General features: G+C 36.7%; 1 protein-coding gene across 3 annotated transcripts in view; it reads right to left on the bottom strand.

Annotated features, from left to right (window-relative positions):
* The window catches only part of TENM4 (teneurin transmembrane protein 4), a 1,559,611-nt gene that overhangs the window by 1,055,546 nt on the left and 480,496 nt on the right, over window positions 1-23,569 (bottom strand). For all 3 annotated transcript variants that reach the window (XM_064409696.1, XM_064409697.1, XM_064409701.1), the window contains exon 4: window positions 12,657-12,710. The gene's annotated coding sequence lies outside the window, so the exon portion shown is untranslated. The remainder of the gene's footprint in view (window positions 1-12,656; window positions 12,711-23,569) is intronic.

Here is a 23,569-nt window from a genome sequence, read left to right as displayed (position 1 = left end):
TTAGCAACATCTTTATATAATTTCTTTCTGAACGAGATGTTGAATAGATATATTTTCTTTTTGTTTAATAAAATGTTGTGGTTATGCAAATACGTGTACATGTATAGATCAGTTTGTTTGCAGGAGAAAAGCATACAATATCTCCATTAAAAAAGAAATAAGAAAGAAAGAAAAATAATACCTTTCCTTTCAAATACATTTCATATCACCTGTCATGGTTTGGCCACGAAGTGAGTTTCTGGAAAAGTTGTGGTCAAACCAATCAGTGGCCAGATTTGAAATTGGTACCTGTTGTGGCCACTGGGGATCTGGATACGCCTCTGAGAACACACAGGGGTTAAAAGTAGAGGATTCCCAGAAGACTTCCTCTTTTGGATCCTTCGGTGAGTGGAGTCTGACCTCTCCCCTGCCCAGCTGTGTCTGGGTGGGGGAGGGGAAGGCCATGCGGCCTGTGGGGAGGGAGGCCGGAGCCCCGAAAGGGATGTCTGGGCAGCCCCCCTGGGAGAGAGTGATAGAGACTGTGCTGGCAGCACGGCCGGCCAGAAGCGGGGGATGTGGCGAGAGAAGGTGCCCGGCAGCTGTGGAAGTTCTGGGCAGACAGAGGTGAAGATTTTAACCCCTTGGTAGAATAATGGAAACCTTACAAATACTGATCCTCCTGAATCAGAATGAGGAGAGAGAGAGATGATGGACTGACGAAATGGGCAAGTGTGAGGAAAGTTTGGAGAGGTGAGAAGAATCCTAGGTGGGAAGAGATGATGGAGTGGCCTTGAGCTGGACTCTTTCTTGTATGGCCATGGACAGACCCATGTTTTTCCCTGTGACCCAGAGACTGTATTTAGGGGGAGGCAACACCCGGGAGTCAAGAGTGAAGCAGCGGCGTGAACAGAGACAACTGAGGAGGGTGTGAGATGCCCTCTGTCTCCGTGGAGGGGAAGATCTCTGTTCATGAGGCCCCTCAGCCCCAGGGGGTAAATTTGGGGGCACTGGTGTCCCAAAGTTGAGAGACTGCTGCTTTTGGAGCTCGGTAGAGCATCCTTAAATGGGGAACCCTAAAAGCAGTCCTGGCCCGTGTCCAGTGGTGAGAGCACTGGACATGGCGGGGGGAGAAGTCACGAGGGCCGATGTTCTCTGGGTGGGGCCATGGGTGACACGGAAGCACAGGAGGTTTTAATTGTGCTTCTGGGGGAAGCTTACGGTGCAAGGGGGGACTCCTCTCTCCCTGATGGATTTGAGGGTTGATTATTTGAGGGGTGATGATGGACTGAAAGTTGATTATGTGAGAGGGTGACAGGGTGGAAATCTATGGTGTTATTTCATTCTGTGGAGAAAATGGAGGGGAGGAGGAGGAGGAATGTAGTTGGAGGGTTTTCATTCTCAGTTTTGTGTTTGTTCCTTTTTAGATATTGTAATTAATAAAGTGTTGTGTTTTTCCCTCCATCCCCAAGTTGGAGCCTGCTTTATTCTGTTTCCAGGTCACATCTCACAGTAACCATTTTGGAAATATACCTTTCATGGGGGCCCTGGCATTGTGCCAGAAGAGCAGATGCACCTTCCACTAGACAAGACTGCTCAAAACCCCATCAAACCTGACTGAACATTTCCAGGGATGGGGCATCCACAGCTTCCCTGGACAACCTGTGCCAGCACCTCACCATACCACCCTCACAGAGTGTCATCTGAACATCCAAAATGCTAGGAAATGTACACAAGGCTCTCTGACTCTTGAGGGAAAGACAAGATGATTTAGTAGATTTAAATTCATCCTTCTACCATACAGTCAGAGAGATGAAGTAATGAAGTAAAAGAAAATACCTCATTTTAAAGCCTACTTCTACTTTCTAGCTGAAGCAGTTTTGGCAAATTTTTTTGTGGTTTGTTTCTGGGTTTCTTTTTTTTTGGTTTGTTTGCTCCCCCCCCCCCCCCCCCCCCCCCCGCCACACACACATATAATTAATGGGATGAAAAAAGTTTTCTGCATGGTTTTTTCTTTCCTCTTTGTTAATTCATCTTAACTCCAGGGTCATCAGAGTTGTTAGATGTTGTCAAAGACTTCTGGAAAGTTCTCATGTTTCCTAATATAAATGTACAAATGTTTTCTTGTGTATCTGTTTCCTGCAATTACTCCACTTATTCTTTTTTATCAGCAGTGATACATATTATCAATTAATATCCCATTTGCCTTTTGGTCAGTCAGGGATAAATTAATTCCTTAAACTGCATGTTGGGAGACACTCAACTATAATTTATGACACCCCAACCCATTCCAACCCCTGCCCTCTTTTTTCCTTTCTATCTTCACAGCCCTTCCTAAAGCAAAGGCACTGGGAAAATCTTTTTCTCTGGCACTTATGACATCTCAAAGGTTCAGAAGGGCTGGAAACTACAATTGGCACTTGGCTTTCATGAACCCCTAGAGAGCCTTTTCTCTCACACGTTAAATGCACAACAAATAGGACAATCTCTGGTCTTAGAGCAGTTTTTGTGGAGGTGAGAAGTCTGTTGTGACGTTGTCAGGAGCGCAGCATGTGTACACTCCATAGATGGGCAATTTTAACTCTCTGTTGGTAAAAATCAGCAATTTTTTTTTTCTGACTTCAGTGCAGCTATTCCTGATAACAGCTGTTGAGCTGTTGGCCAGCAGTTTCCAAGTACCTGATTTTATGGTAATTTCTGAGTCAGAGAGGTATGTGGATTGTCCCAGACGGCAGAGCTTTCTGTTTAATATCAGTAGATTTTTTAGTAAATTTAAAGAGGGTTTGTGAAAAGACAAGTATTCAGTACTGGATGCTGCTATCCTGCAGATTTCCATAGGAACACAATGTAGTTATCTCCCTAGGCAGTCATTTGATAGAGTTATGAAGCAATATACTCTAGAAATATCTTTTTCTGTCATATTTATAGCAATTATGTCAAATAGTGAATTTAAATAATTTGAGCTGATTACTGCAGGTTTGTGAAAACACACAGTTTGACGTATTCACAAGTTTCAATTACTGTATGTGAAATGTAATTATGTGGAGTACAAATCTCCAAGGGAAGCTGTGTTTTCTAAATACACCTCGTCTGTAATGCAATGATCTTTACTCATTTCTCCCCCCACAAATTAGAAAATATAATAAATTTTGTCAATGGCTGATCATTTGTCAGATCCCACATTTAAAAACTGCATAGACCTAAGTACAAAGATAAAAAATCATCACAATCACAGCAACCCATGTACTTTGTGATTATATAAATGGAATAACTCTTCAATTTTGTGTTATATTTTTTTGTCAACGGTTCAAGACCCCTTGAGTACCATTTTTACTGAGAGAAAGCTTTGAGTACAATGTCATTTCTTTCAAAATAAGACTTTGTAAGAAGAAACTTGATTAATCAGTTGATATGTTTTGGAAATTTTAGGAGCCATTCTCTTAAAGTCATTATACCATCTTTAGTGGCCAACTGCTCCTTATGGCAAAAAAGATGAATGATCGTCTGATCATCAAGTCCTGTCACCTGTGATTGTAGCAAGCATAGAGCAAATGTACTGTCTTTCACATACATCCTCCCAAATTCCCCACACCTAAGACCTTCTGAAAGGATCCTGCTTAAAATGTGCTCCAGGAAAGGAGCAGGAGGGCTGAGGGCTGTGGAAGGTGACAGTAGCTGGAAGTCAGCATTTTGCCGTGCTGCTGATCCCAGTGTTTATAACAGCTTTCTCTTTGGTCCTTGCAAAACATTTTGTGTTAGCCCCAGTGCCACAAACACTGGCATCAGTGATTGTATTTCTGTGAGATCTGCAGTTTCATCCACAGACCTTCCCATATGGAAATGCCGATTAAAATTTATATTATGCTTTTAAATACACAAAGTTTCAGAGCTGTTAAATTTGATCATCTCTAAAGCATCTGTGTATTTCATTTGCATCTCACAAAAACAGATTGACATTAAAATCCATTTTATTTGGGTTGCTGTGATAACCCCAAATAACCTTAAATTCCTTCTGTTCGTATTTACTCACATTCATGGCTTTGGAAACTCCTTATCTTTTTGATGCCTTTATTTTCATTGCTAGTGAAGCTGTTTTCATATCTAGCATGGGATGCAGATCTGTTTATTTTATTTTTGACAAATTTTGAACTACACATGAAGGAATACATTTGTGATTATTCTTTCTCCTTTAAAAAATACATGTCCTTTCTATTGTGTCATTTATCAAATTATTATCATTCAAATTTCAAATTTCTATCTTCCTAAAGAGCTGAAAAATATGCTCTTGACAGGATTGACAGAGATTTGATGTGAACTTCTGCTTTAAAGGACCAGTAAAGCCTTTCTTACTATCTGGGTAAATATGATTTTCAATCCCAAAATAGCACCATTTATTTCCGATTAAATGGAAATGTGCAGGATAAGAAGTGAAGAAAAGCTTTATTTTAAAAATAAATTATATAACCCCTAGGTGTACTCGATTCCAATGTTACTTTGACACAAGACAGACCCTTCCTGTTGACCTTGTCTTTTATTGCTTTACCCTTAGCTGATAAACATTCCTAAAAGGCAGCCAGGGTGACATGTCATTTCCTAATGTGACCACAGTGTCCCAGCAAAATTCTGGAAGAATGCTGATCTCATGTTCTGGTCACATTGGTGTAATGTTTTGAAAAAGATCATCAGAATAGAAAATCAAAAATTAAATAGTGAAACCTCTTGTAATATCATTTAGTTTCCAGAGTCTCTGAATGTAATGGAAAATATGGCTAGAAATAATGCATTCCCTGTTGACCATTTTCTACATAATGACGTACACTATTGCCATTTCCTTTAACCTTTTTTATGGATTTCTAGAAAGGAGTCATCTACATAAATGAGAATATATTTCTTTTCCTGGAAATGTGACCAAGTTTTACATAAAAATATAAGTACATTTACTTGTTCAGAAATCTAGAATTATCTGTATGAATAGACGAGAAACCAGTGCCACTTTCATTTACACAGTGTATTAGTCCAAGTAATGCAATTAGCACAAATAATGACCTGTCTACATGATCTTCACATTATTCTTCTCCCATGGTAGTTTGTTTCCACTGATTTAAATTTCTGACCAATTAGTTAAAAGTTCGGCAATGAATATAAAATATGGATGTCTCTGGGTTTCTAAAAACCAAATAAACCCAAACTGATTAATGTGAATTGGCAATAGAGAAATTAATTGTGATTGACGTACTGACCATGAATGCATGAATGGACCCAACACAGTAGGTGTTGTTGATACTGTTATTAGCCAAAGAATAAATGTCAAAAATAAACATGGATATATATAAAGAAATGAGTGACACAGGAAAAACAAAGCAGGTTCTCTGCCATAGAAGCTTTGATGAGACTGGAATAGTTCTGAATAAGAGGAAACCAGAATATCTGCATATCGGGGAATGCTAGGGCATCGTTGCCTGAGAAGAGATGAGAGATGTCCATAATTTCCTGCATATATTGGATCCTTCTTGAAGTCTCCTGGATTAAAAACTGCATCCTCCTTATTTTTCCTCCAAATTTTGTTGGATATATATTGCAGAAGTGGTTTTTGTCATATGCTACAAAGCAGCACAAACACCAACTCTGTTCAAAAAAACCCCAAAAATTCTTTGCATTAGTAAAATCTCAGATTCCTGACTGAGTGGAGAGTGACTGCAGAACCTTACACTGTTAACAATGCCAATAACCCCAGCAGAAAGGCTCTTGAGACAGTGAAGTGAAGAACAAGAAGAATAATTCTTATCATAGGACCTCCAGTAGGGCTCTAATTACAAATTACCTTATCAAAACACAATAGTTATAGACCTATACGCTGTACATTTCTAAATGAAAAACCCAATCAGGTTAATTCAGGCTACCTGATATTCTTCACTCTAGTGTTAGAAAAGAAGCAGGGTTTTTTTTAGGGCAGTGGTTCTGTCCGCCCTGAAACACTGATTCATATGCCTGTGTGGTTAAATAAAAATTTATATATTCTGTCTGTGCCATCAAGACTCTCCTTTTCCTTTTAGACAGGCTCCTTCTGATTGTGAACACAGATCTCAGTTCTAATAATTTTCTCTCCTCTATTGTCTTGAGATCCTTACTAGCAGCCAGATAGCCTGAATCCTCTGTAATTATTATTAAATTTTGTGGTAGCTGGTGTGGAAAAACAGCATCAGGTGCAACACTATAGGAAGGTCATATCTTGGCTTTCAGTAAAAGATCTAGTGAATTAATTTAGCAACAATATCAAGTACTAAGCTAATCTTTTAATTAACAACAAATGTGTGTCATAATTAATAAATTACCTTAGAGGCAAAAATAATTTAATGACTTGTAGGTTAGAGATCAGTATACACAGAAAGAGATTTAGGCATGGGAAACATATGAAAGGTTTAATAGGAGGTAAAATTTTTCACATATGTGGAATAAATTAATATTATCCTCCCAAGATAAAAACAATTCTGCCACAGGATTCTGAATTATTATGTATAGTGAATTGATAAACTCTGTCTACCTTATTGAATCCTTGAGTTAGAGAATGGCTTTCAGGAGACTTTTGTTCATCAAACCTGGATGTCTTTAATGAGCACAACTGTTATAGAAAATTCTATAAAAAATTTAAAATTAACTTAGTATTGCACCAATGAATGGATGTGCACTACTTTTCAAGAAGAATGTTTGTTTCATTTTGGACTCCTACTCTGAATTCAAGCCAAAATCTACTGAAACCTCTAGTTTTGAATTTGAACCATGAACTTTATAGAGTGCCCATGAATCATCCTTTTAGGCCTAAAATAATTTAGTCTAATTTAAGGCAGCTGAGATGCCCATGCCAATGGAGCCAAGTTACAAATTACTGCAGAGAATGATTTCTTTAAATTATTTTTTATGGTAGAGTCATGATATTTTAAAATAATCCTAATAACATAAGTGAATCCTCCACATATATATTGTGATATCCCTTATATTCTAAACTACCTAGATGTTTTCACTGCTTCCACAAAGCAGTTCAAAGGGAGACATTATTCAATTAATAGAGAATAATACAGTGTAATCACAGACTATCAAAGAATGAAGGAAGTTAAACACTTGAAACAAAGAGGGAAAAATTTTAGTAATTTACTCAAAGTAGCGGTATTTAATATGATACAATACCAACTAACAATAAAACATGAGAGCATTTCAAATAAAGATTTGATGGGGGGACTACTTTTCTTTTCCAATTCTTCAGTTCAAAGGCCAAATTTCTTTGCTAAGTCTAGAGTAGAAAAACAGAGGTCCTTCACAGAAGGACAATTTAAGGTGTTTATAGCAAGAGCCTACATCTCTGTCTTGATCAAAAAGGAAATGGTCTCACCTTTTCTGTAGGTTTTCCTGTACCTATTTTATTTGTCTCTGCAGGAAGTTAGGATCTCACATGAAACTTAGTAAAACCACTCAGTTTTTTAGCTATTGGAGCTCTAAAAGTAGAAATAAAACCAAAAGCTCAAGATTGAATCTAAACAAGCTCTCCTAGTTAGAGACTAGAGGGTGTTGCCCACACTGAGGGCACAGCAGAACAGGAAGAGATGATATTTCAACAGTGCAGGGGTTGGAGATGATTGGGAGATTCCCTTAAAGTTCTCATCCTGATACAAAATAAAATGGGGATTTTAAGTACTGTAGGTGAATTGCAAACTCTATAATCATCCCGTGCAAAGTTTGAAACATCTAATGGAAATCTCTCAAATTGAAGGTGAGCGGTTTTCAAGGTCAGAGAAGGATATTTTATTTTTATAAAAAAGTACCTTTGAATTTGAAACTTTTGGGTTTGTCATCAAAATGGGATTCTATTTGGTAACTAAAGTAAAAATTCAGCTCTGAATTTAATGATCAGGGAGAAAAATAGGTTTGAAGCATTTCCATTACATTTTTTATCATTTCAAAATTGGGCTCAATATATTATTCCTAGGGTTAGGGTTTAAAGAGCTGCTCCTGTTAGTTCCGATTTTGGATGCTTGCTGGTATATTCCAATGCAAATGACCTCTTCCTCTGTCTTTTGAGCTGAACTTCAATATGGGCAGCATCACAAGTCAGCACCAGACCAAAGGACTTGGTTCCCTGTCCTGTATCTTCCACTTAGTCCCAGATCCCAGAAAGGAATTTGACTTTATCTGAGTGAAAGCACCAACCAGTAAAAGGCAATTAACAACAAATCCTGTTGGGTTACCTCAAAGCTGAAAGATACCCTCTTTTAGAACAAGAGGAAGTGGTATAACATTTCACTAGGTGAAGTTTAGATTGGGTATTAGGAAACATCTCTTTACAGAAAGAATGGTCCGACCTGGGCAAGAGACTGCCCAGGGAAGTGGTAGAATCACTGTCCTGGAAATCGTAAAAAAAACATGTAGATATGGCATCTGGGGATATGGACATGGCAGTGATATAACAACATTTAGATTTGTGCTTCATTGAGGACTTTTGTTGAGTTCTTAATGACTCAATAAGAAAGAATCAACAACATTCTTTCTTGTTGAAAGGATCTCCAGCAAGAGATTCTATAATCTTTTGTTCAAAGACTGTGCTAGTAGAGGATCAGCATGTCTCAGCAGCCTCAGAATAGAGAAAGTTGTCCTGATTTGGACTGTTCTATGAGTAACGTTTCTTCAACAAAGGATGAGTTGGAACTTAAACCTTGAGTTTAGGCAAGTCTGGCTCAACCATCCTTCTTGCATGACTTAGAACATCTTCCAAATGATGGTAATTTATACCAGCCGTGATATAGATTATGTGTCTGGCTTAAGTTCACTCTTTTGGTGGGGAATAGTTTTTGATTTGAAATCTTTTATAAAATATCAGATCTCATCCCATGCTTTAAAATAAATAATTTCTAAATTTTTCAGCATTCACACTTAGGCACTGACATAATAATCAAATATGTTTCTGTTTAGAATGAACTCTGGCCTGAAATTTTTCACAAATTTTACATCTGGTTCCTAAATGAGCTCAGCTTGATAATCAGTGACTTATGAGAAAGCATCAAGAAACATGTCTTTTCAATCTGCTTACAAGGTCAAAAAAATTCCAACAAGACTTAATATACGTACACAAGCCTGATATATTGGAGTGCTGTGTGTTTTTTTACAATGCCAACAGTTTCATGAGAATATCAATTAAACATGACTGTATAGTTAAAATTTCCATCTCTAAATGCAGCTGCAGCAAGTAACAGGACTGCTAATCAAAGCAGTGTTATAATTTAACAGTGATGAGGAAAGCAGTAGCCGTCAGAAGGGAATAACAAAAAGGAGGCAGCTGCTTTCGTATCATTTTAGTGTCCATTTCTTTAATGAGCCCGAGGAGAAAATTCCCTGCTGACTATTCATTAATTAATGGAATTTATGAGAGGAGAAGAGCTATCAGCATGCAAACAAGTGGAGAACAGGTGATGAGGATCTGTTTGCAGGGAATGAGCATATTGAGGGAAGGAAGCTTTTGAATAAAGCAAATGATCTGGAAGAGATGTTTAACAAAAAGCTAAGTTACAAATTCCTCATCTGGGCAGAAATGATGTGTGGCTCACAGGCTAAAAGAGATATATTATTAAATTCAAGTTATGAAAAATCCATGGTAAAATCTGGGGGAAAAGAGAATCAGCCCAGAGAACACAGCACCTATCTCTTTTCTGTTCTGAGTGACTTCCACTATTTTGCCATGACTTGATTGCATTAATAAACAGTTGGATAGATCCCACTAGGAAACTCTGTCTCCTTCTCTGTTGGTCTTTCAATGTTATACAAGTGTATTGACTTTTGGCTGGGAGCTCTGTGATGCCTCTCAAGGCAAACCAGACTCTTTCCCAGCCATGAAGATCTCAGGGTGCAGAGCAGATTTTGCCAAAATCACCCTGCAGAGATTAATAAAGAGAAGGCAATATTGCAGTGCAGGGCATAGCCACCCCTCTTTGGGACTGGAGACCCTTTGCATATGTATGGCATCAAAGGGTAGCTGAGATTGCAAATTTGATTGCAACCTCATAGTATCAGTTCACACAGGAATTCTTTGAGCCTCTTTGCACAACTTGAATTCTTGTAATTAAACACCCTCAATCCTGGTTGAAATTAATTCTCTTTGACCAGAAAGTTTAATGTGCTTGCATTTAGACATATTTGTACTAAACAAAACTCTTGGTAATGCTGTTTCTGTCCATCTTCTACCACAGGGATTTTGTGTAGGGTGGGTGAGGAAGATAGTGGAGCTCAGGCCAGCAAGTGCAAGGTCCTTAAAGATTTTATGTCAGCAACATAGGTAAGAGCAGCCACAAGCCTTGTAAACAGGACAGGCTGAGGCAGCAGATACTGGACATGTGAGATAAACTGTGGCTGCAAAAGTTCCAAACAGGATGCCACCACGTTTTGGGGATTTACATTATGAAGGCCACAGTGACAATCACGCTCACAAAGCACAACATTCTTAGAAGTCTGTTCCACACAATCTTGACTCTTCTGCATATGCAGTAGCCAAAAACAAGGATTTCATTTTTGACACTATATTCTACATGCAAACTGTTCCACATATGTTCACTGAGTGGGTAGCTGTAGCACATGCTTTTTATACTGAGATTTCTAAATGTCAAGGATGTTACACATTTTTCTCAATGGCTCTTCTGTTGGGTGGATGACAGAGAAGTAAACAAACAACAAAAGAATTGAGCATTTTTGTCCAAGGTCATTAGTTATAACTTAATGCAAAACAAATCTGGAATGCATCATTAAAAATAAACAAAACAAACCATAGCATTTTATATGAGCAAATATGGAGTACAGGAAGATCCCCTCCTTTTATACAATATTGTTTTATCAAGTTTGCCTGATCTTAGGGCTGAGGGGAGAAAGAGGGGTTCTGTTAGCATTATGGAGACTTGGACAAATAGGGATAAGGCTTAGATAATAAATAACATCCTTGATTCCATAAGTATATTTATAGTTAGTTTTAAGAATTGTCCATTAAATATTCTTAGATTTACTTAATTTCTCACATCCCTCTGAATTTTTTTCTGTAATCTGTAGCTCCAGGAGTCCTATGAAAACCTGAATTTTTATTATAACACAGGTTAAAATAGACAAAAACAAAACAAACAAAAACCCTACAAAAAACCCCACAAAATCCACGACCGCCAAACCAAACCATTCCAAACCAAACCAGAAAGCTGAAAGTTGAAATATGTGTTTTAAAGAATTGACTCAATTTTAAATCTGATATAGAATTTCTGTTTGATTTCTTTTCAAGGGGATGCTCAATCTATCTTCCTGACTTCTTGGGGTGACTCCATTCTGCAGGAAAATGACTGCTTTATACAGGTAATCTTTCTATCTGTACGAAATTTGTTCTTTTCCTTCAATCTAGTTCAAGAGCTCAAAAGAATTTCAGTAAAACATGAAATAACAAAAATTAATTGGCAAGTAATTGGCAAGTAAGGAAATTACAGTTGTCACTTTCTCAGTATATTCATTCAAGACTGCATGATAGAGAGTGGAAGCCAGTCTTGTTTCAGTGTAAAATATTTAATTGATTTCTAATAAGTAATATGCAACTTTCTTGGCCCAGCTATTTCATTCACAGAAATGACCTGTAAAACCTTTTGAGGAGAAACCATATTCTGATAATTACAAACAGATTATTCTGATTTTAACTTGGACTTTTAGCACTTTGATGAAAAATGTTGAATATGTTGGCTTTTATCTCGTTTCCTGGCTGGAAATGTGTGTACAATGCCGTCTTTGATCCAGTCAAAATCTAGCCAGTGAAAATATCATGCATGAGAACACACACATCTTTTAAGTTTGCTGATGTATTATAGAAATCATGTCTATCAGAAAAGACAGGTGGATTGTTCAAAGCATTATGGACCAAGCTGCCCAAACTTTACAAAGATTTCTATATACCTGATGTGCAAAAACTAGCATAAGTTTAAAGTTATTATTTCCAAAAGAACCTGTGACAAATCCATATACAAGCCAAACAGATTCTGGCACTGAAATTATAACCTGAGTCATATCACATCTAATATCTAAGAAGGGAGAGGTGTTGTTTTCAAGGAGATAAAGAAAAAGAAATTAAATTATTGTTTTTCACTTTTTTAAATTGAAGCAGCTCTTCCACACATACATGGCTTGACTGTGATGAGCACCAACAAATTAACCCTGATATTAGCTCTGTTGGTTAGAGCATAACACTAAAACCACTAAGTTTGCATGTTTGAGTCACAGAAGGGCTGTTCACACAAGTGCTGGATTTGGTAATGCTTGTGGGTCCCATCCAGCTCAGACTATTCTGTAATAAGAATCTGGTCATGTCTATAGGAGCAGAGCTGCTGCAGAAATACAAGTGAGTGGTGGATATGGGAACTTCCTTATCTCATATTCAGTGGGTGCACCAACATCACAAATCTGGTGCAGGTAATGGTGACATAGACCTCCAAAACCAGCTCTCATGGTTGTACCACATTTAGGCATAAAATTAATAACTTCATCCACTCTTTTCCTTTGATAACCTTAATTTCCTCTGACACAAGCTCCCTTTCATGAATGCTTAATTTATCTCATACTTAGCTGTGCATCAAAGTCAATGACAGAGCGTTTTAAAATATATAGTCCATATCTTGCACTCCTACCTTAATAAAGCCAGAAGGATGTTTGCAAAATCCTCTGAAAATTCAGGCAACTTCCTAAGGGGAAAAAAAGTACATATATATATATGTATATATATATATATATATATATATATATATATATATATATATACATAAGCACTGTGATCAAAACTATGATTGTGGAGCATATGAAGACAACCAGTCTCATAAGAAATTCATATACCAGCAACAATGAAGATACCCATCCTTTTCCCCAGATTTGGTCAACTCCATCTGTAGATGAACATTTACATTTTTATTAAATATATAAATATTTATTTTATTAGTTGCTACTATTATTATATTATTTTCCCAAGTCTGCTCAGCATATGAAACTTGCCTATATATTACATCAGAAATTATACAGGAAATTAATAATGATTCAAATGCATTTTGATCTTATCTTTAACAAGTAATAAAACAACTAAATTCTAAACAATAGCTGAACCTTCCCTCCAGAGTGCTAGAAAGAAGACAGTTTTTTAGTTCCACACCTTTTTTCATCATTCCTAAAGATTATCATGATTTGCTTTTCATATTTACCTGAGACCAGAGATTAACAAAACTAAAAATTACATATTTTAATATAAGTTAAAAGTATTAAAATATATATATATATATATAATCTTTCTTTCGTGCAATTTTAGGACAATCAGTAAAAAACAAAGGCATATAATTCCAAGAAAGATGAAAAGATTAAATTGTTGGCATTATTACTCAGGTTTTAGTTATAATATAAGAACAAGGGGAAATTGAATAGATTTGAAGGAAAGAAAATGTAAAGCTTGTTAAGAAAAACTTATTTCTTCATAAGTTTCTTACTGAACTTCTAGAACTCATTGTTTCAAGATACCTGTGAAGTGGCCCATGAAAGCACTTAGGAAAGACGACTGATTTCTGATCTTGCAGAAAAATAAAAATTACTGGGTCTTTGGTTTTATGTCCTGAAAAATTTCTATCAGTTCTGATTAGAGAACTTCTCACTCAAATACCTTGGCCTTTGTGTTTCTATGATGAAATAACCAAATGAAGTAGTATAAGGATAGGCTTGGACATTTGTTTTCAACAACTCAGGTATGCATCACTAATTGTTCTGGGAGGGATGAAAGAACCTCAAAGTAAGGAGCTGGATTATCACTGATTTACTTTCAGTTTCCTTATGTCCTTAAAGGCTGAGAGCATGAGTCTGTAAGTGCAATCTCTATCTCAATGCAACTGTTCTTACCATCCCAGTTATTACACAATAAACGCCTAAGTTACAGCACACATTTTAAGACCCTTTTAAAATACATCTTTTCCTAATAACTAACAACAAATACAGAGGTCAGTCTTGACCTTCTGATCAAATTTGCTGCCCACAGAGACAGAGCTCATTGTTGCAGATCCAAATACCGATGTGCCTCATTTTTGCTTAAATTTACAGCATAATTCAGAAATACTGTGCCAGCACCTTCATGTAGATTGGAAGATGCCAGTGGAAAGATTTCATAGTCATAGAATCATAGAATATGCTGATTTGGAGGTGACTCATCAGGACCATCAAGTCCAACTCCTGGCCCTGCACAGCACCACCGCTAAGAGTAACACCCGGTGTGCCTGGGAGCACTGCTCAAACACTTCTTGAATTCTGTCAGGCTTGGTGCTCAGAGCACTTCCCTGGGGAGCCTGTTACAGTGGCCAGCTGCCCTCAGGGGGACAAATCTTTGACCTGATATCCAGCTTAAGCCTCCTCTGACTCAGTTTCATGCCATTCCCTCAAGACCTGACACTGATCACAAATGAAAAGATTGGTACCTGCCTCTCTGCTTCTGCTCATGAGGATGTTGAAGACCCCAATGAGGTCTCCCTCAGTCTTCTCCTCTCTCTGGGGACATCTTGTACCTCACCTACACAAGTCTGTAATGCCTGCTGCTCCCTTAAGGTTGTTTCCAAGTGTATTAAGGCATTGACATCTGCCAGTTACATCATGGAGAAAGAGCACTTACAGGAAGCATGAGTAAAGAGGACGTTAGAGCTACAGCTGGAACCCATAAAATACCTTGAGGAAGGAAGTTGTGGGGAACTATATTGGTTTTTTGAAAACTGAAAAGTGGTGTGACAGTCACCAGGAAAGTTTCACCAGTATTACTAAATGCAGGAGGCAAGACTGAGGTATTTGAAAAGCAAGTGGATAGGAAAGAAGGTCTAAATTAATTTCTCTAAGGTCTAAAGACAGGATTGACCATGTTTTCTCTATTTTATCTAAACTGGTGGCAATTTTGTTTTCAAGTTTCTGTATTTTTTTTTCCATTTGCATATTGTAAGAAGAGATAGGCTGTCAAACAAGCAAGGAAAAAAATACACTTTCTCTATCATTCATTTTTCAAATTCCTGTTATTAGAGTTGTAGATCTTGGAGACCCTTTCACTCAGAAGGAGGTACCAGCAGGTGGTTTGTATATCAAAACTGCAAAGCTTTTGTTTGATTTTCAACAGAAAAAAAATGTAATTTTGTGTGGATCACAAAGTTAACCAGTAAGAGATGAAAAACAGTCCAATCAATTCTCCAACACCGCAATTCTGTATTCCGTGGCTGAATAATCAGATCCTTCAAACTCTACACTAGAATTTGCTCTGCAATTTACACTAGATTGTAAACTCTGGGTGACTGTATTCCCCCATTTTCTTAAGTTTATGTTAACATGGCTATAATATTATAACTATTTCAAAATAAAATCATAAGTCACATGGATCACATAAATACAACTTAGGAGCCATATTTTAGCCTGGTCTTGTTCATTGCATGAAACAAGCCAGTCCCATCCAGAAAACTTGATATTTATTATTTCTAATTCCCCACATATTTTAAGCATGTCTCTATGTGTTTTAGCCAATTTATATTCATATCCAGTATTCACAATATTCCAATTTTCTGTAGCTTTAAATTCATGAGCATTTATTGATTTCAGTTCCATTTACTCCCATTCACCTTGGCATTACTGGGAAGAGAGTCATGCACACAGTTCTTATGGTGATTTGGTATCATTTCAAATAGAAGTGAAATTAAACAATTCTGTGATCATTTTGAGATAAATTTTGCCAGATATAACATATATTTTTTTAATTTTCCATCTATTACACATGGGCATGAGTTATTGGAGATGTTGGTTCTTATGAAGAAAAAAAAAGCCCTCATAAATTCCACTGAGTAACAAACTATTCTGAATGACTGTATATTTGAGTAGCTCATAAATATGCCTGGTTTCAACCCTAGATTTACTATATTTTTAATTTTCCAACAGATTGGACATAGTTTTAAGGCTTTCATCTGAAGTCTGGTCTATTTAAAGGGCACAATGTACTTAACTATTCAAAAAGGCTCTTGATCCTATGAATGCACTTTGCTAGTAACGGGATAGTCATTTTCCAGGCCAGTAAAAAGCTATTACTCACTGGAACACAAACAGATTGCGAGAGAGAAAGCTCATGCTGATGGCTGGCAGCCTGACAAAGGGAAGTGGGAAATATGGCCCTTTCCTGAATTAAGTTGCATTGACTCTATCTGTTCCAAACATTTGACTCCTTTCTTCTTGTGATACTTATGACAATAATAGGATAACAGATTTATGTCATGAAGGCACTGACCTTTGTCAGAAGGAACATTTTGACAGGAAAAGATGAGATATGCTGCTCCGCTCTATGGTTTTGACAATGACTGACAGTATGGCTGTATATCGACATGGCAAAGCTTATGCTTATGTTTTTACATTGTCATCCTTGGATTAACTCCTGGGTTTTTATCATCTTTGATCACATATCTTTTCTAATGAAATGCCTAAATAGAGTCAATTTACCCTGCTGAGAAGCCTTGAGTCACCTTACACCCAAAGAAGTGACTTGTATTCTAAGTAAAGATGAATTATGGATGAAGGGACAGCTAAACCTAGTGAACACTGATACTTCTGTTCCTTTACTCCATGGTAAAGATGTTCCCACCTTAAGAAAGTCTAGTTTATACTGCTTGCTTTGTTGAAAGTTTTATGTTGATAATGAAATTTGATTCTTCTAATTTTTCTTTGAAAGAGTTGGATTTGATGGAATGTGTCTAAATTTTAACTTTGAGAAGAGATAGGTTACAGCAGGGAATTTAAATATTTAGGATATGATCAATACATGAGTGAAATGTTTTTTTTGTCTTTAGGATTTGTGGGCACAGGCACTTCATCACAATAACAGCAAGGAAAATAGCCATATATCCAGGTAATTAAACAAGGCAAAATGGAAAGAGGCACAGAAAAAGCCATTTGTCCAAAGAGAGGGTACAAGTGTTCAGTTTGGAGGGGTTTTTTAAATTAGAAATTATTACTTCCCATGTACACTTCTGTAGCCAAACTGAACTGTTTATATTGCCTGTTTTTCCTGTGTATGCACTGGCCTCTTATTTGGTGGGGATTGCAGCACAGCAATGTTGTGTCACATGCAGCGTTCAACTCTTCTGTATTTTTTTTGGCGCAGCTTGAAGAATATCTCCCATACTGTGCAATGCAAACAAAACTGATAGTCTCTGCCCTTGATGATCTTATCTTGTGAACTCTTACACATGAGCAATTTTTATTCACTTGCAGTTTATTTCTGTTCACAGTGAAATCACTGGTGAAATTCCCAACCCCTCCAGCAGAGCAGGATCAAAACCAGGATTATTAACATTGACTTTTTTGGGACCTCTCAGAGAACAAATCAAACTGGAAGACAATCAAAGCAACAAAAGCTTGTTGTCTGTCTTTCACCTTCCAAGATTTGGATATAAAATGGCATACTTTTCATTCAGCTCTTTGAGTGACATATAACAAGGTTTCATTGTTCACTATGACACTTTGACAAATGTTGTGTTACTATTGCTCCTAAGAGCGACTATACAGACCATCCCCACTCCAGAAGCATAGCACAAGTATGGTGAGAATCCAAATGAATTATGCATGAAACATGAGAAAGGAAGCAAATGTTAACTAATCTCAAAATGGGTCAAACTCATGACAATTTAGTTAGTGACAAATTAAGTAATTTTTCTACAGTATTAACCAACTGTGCCCCTTTTGATTTGTGTCCCAACTGATTTGCAGAGCGCAAAAGGTCATTTTCCAGGCAGATGGGCAATTTCCCTTGCAGAGGGGAATTTAGCTTCTACATGCCAGACATAATGAGAACCAATAAATTAGGCAAAACTGCTGTTTACCTAAGATGAAATATTGATGGCCAGGCCCACGAGAATGCTAATGTCTACATTCATCAATTTTTTTAAGTCTTGAAATTTAGAGCACAGTAGCAGAAGTTGTGATAGATCTATATATCACAAATATAGTAACATTAGAAAAGTACCAACCACAGAATGCAAATATAATGCAACAGAAAAATTTCAGTTGCTCCTACATTAATTTTAGTTTTATCAGGTAAAATGAAATGGGATGTAAAGCAGCATCAAGTACAAATGGTATGGCTTGAAGTATTAAGAGGAGATTAGATATTTTCACTTTTATATTACCAGTTACTAGAAGCTGGTATGCAAGATATGTGACATGATCTGGTGGTCTTTATCCTATTCCCAGATTGTGTTGCCATATGTCTCCCTCATATGGCAGTGTAATCTAGGCACAAGGATTAGAACAAACCTTTCAAGACAGGAAGGCACCATATGACTGAAAAAAGCAAGATTAATATCTTTAGTTAGGATAATAAAAGTGATCCATGTAACTAAATGCCTTAAACTCCAAATTTTGAAGACTGTACTCTAAAAGAGAGTATATTTAAAGGCATGGAAGCAAGTGGAAAATAAGTTAAAATACAGTACTCATTTAGCATGAGAATATTAGATGCCAATAATCTGGTGATTTCGATAATTGGAATGGCCTGTAGGAAACTGTAAACCCAAACTCATCCTGTCAATACATGCATGGAAATCACCAAAAGGTTGTTCTGAAAGTTTGTGCACAATAACAGAATTATGCAGTTACTGGTGGAACAGCTTGCAAAAGCAGAGAGCAATGATGGATGAATGCAAGCGTGGATGTACATGTATGATACATACAGATGGACAGCATTTGCATGAATAATACATATGGAGCTCTGCAAAGGAACAGGCCATAATGTTTGTTGAGACCTTATGAGTGATGATCAGAGGTGAGATCACAGGAGATAGTGAAGTTATGTCAAGCCTCTGCTGGTCAGTCTGATCAAAAAGAGACAGTGACTGATGCCTCCTTGAAATCGTCTGTTCATTAGTCTTGGTTTTCATGGAAGACATTAGCCATATTGACTAAAATGGTCACACAATAATCCCAGAAATTTCCAGTTTCTTTTAATACAGTGCTTGAATGAATCGAGAAGATTCCTGCCAAGAAGGACTTGAGGATATTTGACAATAAAAAATGCCTTCAGGTGAGGAAAGTGGCGATTCGCCCTAGCTCAGCTACCATAAGAATGTATCCGGAGTACAATGCCTAGTTTAGTGCCCCCTTGTATGAGAGTGGTATACTGAGGAAAGTCCAGCAGCAGCCACCAAGAAGATCAGTGACTGAAGCACATGACCTACAAGGAGGCATTGCGACAGCTGAAAGTGTTTAGCTGGGTTAAAAAAAAAAGCTGTCTTCAATGACAAAGGAAATAATGACAGAGTAGATAGTCTTACCTGTGAGGTCCACAGTAAAAATACAAGTGGCAAAAAGGAAAAATCAGCTTGAATATTAGTATAATAGCTTTTGTGATGACAGTAATTTAACAGGAGGAGATTTCTCAGTGAGGCTATGGAGTTTCCATCATTGTTGAGAGTCTCAGTGCATCCCTGTACAACCTGGTCTGAATTTGAAGGTGGTCCTACAGAAAGCTGGACTAGGTAATCTCAGAGAGTCTTTCCAATCTTAAAAATGGCATGTTTCCCAATGATTCTTTGACTTTAGTTATATAGCAAAGAACAGAATAGTGGAGAGTGAGGCATAGCATCCTGGTAGTAGGAGGCAGCAGCGAGCACATTTTTCTAAAAGTTTTCTGTGGAAATGTTAGTAGAACAGTACCTGGAAGCTGAATACAATGATTTAATTTTTTCCAACATGTAAAAAATGATGTTTTAAGTAGAACCTCTGAAACAACATTCTGAAACCTTCAGCCACTATTAAAATGAAAAAAAATATTATGTTTATGCAATTAAGAAGCAAAAAGGAAAAAAAAGTAGAGAAGACAATTTGCAAGTAAGATTGCAAGCAGTATGATGGGATACAAACTGTATTGATCTAAACCTTTGGCTCCTGATATAGCTCCTTTACACTGATCTGTTAGCTTAATGCTGAGCTAGTAAAACTCCTGGGAATTTTCCTTGTGTAAGGAAAATCCTAGCTGGCAGAGAAAGCAAGCATGGCCAGCTTTGCTCCAGGGTACTGAAGAGAAGAACATTTCCAGGGCAGGGGTGGGAAGCTAAAATAGCTCATTATAATGGGTATTCATTTTGACAGTAATGAAGAAGACTATCACCTCCCTATATATGTTGAGAAATGAGACTATTGAAAGCAGATGTGCATTTCATAGGGTTTTGATGCAAAAGTTTCCATTTTTAAACACACCCTGAAACAACAAAAAAGCTTATAATAACTGAGTTTTGGACACATTTAAATTTTATCAAAATAAATTAATACTATAAAATAATGCTAGAGGAAAAAATCTATTACTTATAGGTTAAGTAATAATCTATAAGTAAAAAAATATCTTAAGTAAAAAAATGTAATACTTATAAGAATTATTTCTTCTGTCAAATTTACATTGTTCCATTGCAGTAATTGAAATGTGATGCTGAATTCTGATTCTTCTTATATAACAATATAAATCCAAAGAGGCATAATTATTTGAGTATTTGTTTTGAGCATTTACATGATTTTCTGAGGGCAAAATTTAGTTCATACATTTCCAGCCTTCAAGCATTTTTGAAGGGGATAACTGACTATAGCACAAAAAAATAAAAATAAAATCAACACTTTAAAGTGTATTCCTTTTGAAATTAAAGCCTTCTATCCACTTAGAATCACATTTCATAAAACACACAAAAGTACTTATTTACAGAAACTAAGAGAAAAATATTAAAAATCTATTATTTAAAAATCTATTCTTTAAAATCTATATTAGCCGTATATTTTGTTAGGGTGTTTTGTTAGGGTAAACTGCTGAATTCCAGATGAACCTGACCTGCTAATAAATTTTATTTATGAATAATGTCAAGGTGTAATTTTTAGTACAGCCCAGAGACTGAAAAGTCATCCTCTGTCATTCACATTTGGCCTAGTGCTAGATTCCATATGAAATTTCAGGAAGATTTATGTAATATGCACAGAGTGCATTAATCCACTGCACTACAAAGTCCATTAATTTTGAATACTGCTATCAATTTGGCAATATGGCATGGTGAAAACTACATTATTACCTTTATAAAAAGGCCTGTGCTGATACAGGGCCTCATTTTTACTTTCGGCATACTTTATGCAGTTTTGTACATGCACATGATAGGCAAAAAATCTCAAAAGTTATACATGTATGTTTAATATTCATATTTACATTTATAACATTTTTAATATCATCTTATCAGGATGCTCGCTTAAATAAATTAGAGATCTTTTGCTTGTTTATTTTCATTGTCAATCTTTACAAATTACATTAGCCAAAAATGGAAGCTAATGAAATGAAATACCAATAATAGAAGGTAAACACTACTCTTCCTTGTGGTTTTTGTGGGGTTTTTTTTGTTTGTTTGGTTTTGTTTGTTTGTTTCTTTTTGGTTTTGTTTTTGTTTTGTTTGTTTGTTTGTTGGTGTTTTTTCTTTTTTTTTTTTGGTTTTTTTGTGTGGGTGTTTTCTTGGTTTTTTGTTTGTTTGTTTGTTTTCTTTTGTTTTGTTTTGTTTTTAAGATTTAAAAGAATCAGAATAAGGATCTAAGGGGAAATTTTGGATTGGGTAAAACATTCAGTTTTATAGAAGCAAGATCATCTTTTCTGTTTTAGAAAAGGGAATCACATTGTCTAGATTCAGATATTTATGACTTTTACCTTCAACAAGAACGGAAGAACTAGATGCTTCCTGATAAAGTTGGGGAATGTTAGCATGTAGATCCAACAACTGAACACTCTCAGGCTGAACTCAACGGGTTGTTGAGGTGGACTGACAGAAACCCCCTGATGTTCAACAGCAGAAAATATAGTTTCAATAAACATAAGGATTTTTTTTCTAATTTGACCTGATTTGAGTAGGTGGTTAGACTAGAGGGCTTCTGAAATTCCTTCCAAAGTAAGTTATTCTCTGAATTTAAAAAGAGAGTTTATTGCCATCTTCAGCTAGGAAATGGATGTGTATAGAATAAGACACAAGCTGGAACACAAGAAATTCCAGATAAATGTACAGAAAAACCTCTTCATCATGACAGCAGTCAAGCGCTTGGAAAGGGGGCAAGAGAAATGATGAAATTTCCAGACAGAGATATTCAGAACTAGGCTGAATATATAATTTTGAGGTTAGCTAGCCTTGCTGTTTGTGGACATCACCAACTATAAGTTCATTTGCCACTGAAATAATTAACTGATTTGGAACACATAAAATTACCATCAATTTTCATTCCATTTTAAAGTCTTGCATGAAAAGCCCCTTCCAGGAATTATGCTGCTTTTTTTTTTTAATATAAATATCAACATCTGGTTGCAAAAACACTCCAGACCAACATTTCTCTTCTCTACATATATTCCCACACATATTCAGTGCATTATTTTTCAGCAATTTCTGGCTCAAGTTTGCATTTGCAAAGCTATGAGTGCTTCTGAAAATATGGCAATTTATGTACAGGATCAATCCCACAAAATGCATAGGCAATAATTTAGCACAGATCTCTGCTGCACTTGTAAATGAGACAGAATTGGTAGAGCTGGAAATAATCAATGATTATATGACCTAATCTAATTTTTGTTTAGTTTTGGATTGTCTCCAAGACATGCTAATGACACATTAACTGGAAAAAAAAAAATCCCTCACATATTTTTTCCCAGACTCGGCTTTATTCCCCATTTTCTCTGCATTCTCCCAACACCAGCTGCATAGTGGGAAGGGGAATGGGGGCTGTTCATCACATGCTGTCTCTGACACTTCTTCCTCCTTGGGGAAGGATTCTTCACCCTCTTTCCCTGCTCCAGTGTGGGGTTCCACCCACACAAGACAGTCCTCCATGAACTTCTCCAATGGGATACCTTTCCAGAGGCTACACTTCACACACAGCTCCAGCATGAATCCCTTCCATGGGCTGGCAATGATTCCCTTGGATAGAGGGGAAGGTTCTAGAAGCTTGTCACAGAAGCCATCCCTGCATTGCCCTAGCTACCAAAACTTTGCCACACAGACCTAATACATGTGGAGTGACATCATTGATCAGGCTTACAATTTATCTGCTGGAAATGGTGAATTGTGCCAGAGATAAACTACATTTTTGCCTTATCACAATAAAGGTTTCATCTTTTGTCACAAAGCCTCAAAATTGTCCCTCAAGAGAGGAAATTCTGGCAGTGATAATTTAAAGGACATTATTAAAGAAACAAGGTAGAAGAACTCTATTCAGTTTGGTTTCCATCAAACAATATTTGCTGTGTTATCGCATTGACATAAATCTCATGGAATGATTCAACATAGTGTGCACAATATGGCTCACATTATTCCCCTCAAAGAATATTACCTTTATACCACACACTCACCATTCAGCTTTGCTTCTCAGCAGACTTCATAACATCATGAATGTTTTTAGCCAAGCAAAATTTAAACAGGAGGACACATATTTTTTATAGTACCTTCAAGTTAGTTGTCTAAAAGTGTAACTGGAACATCAGAAAATCTAAAGATAGAATAAAGAGGAT

The sequence above is a fragment of the Passer domesticus genome, chromosome 2 (genome assembly GCF_036417665.1).
Source record: "Passer domesticus isolate bPasDom1 chromosome 2, bPasDom1.hap1, whole genome shotgun sequence".
Classification (NCBI taxonomy): domain Eukaryota; kingdom Metazoa; phylum Chordata; class Aves; order Passeriformes; family Passeridae; genus Passer; species Passer domesticus.
The sequence above is the reverse complement of the archived record's forward strand: the minus strand, read 5'-3'. Positions and strand labels throughout refer to the sequence as shown.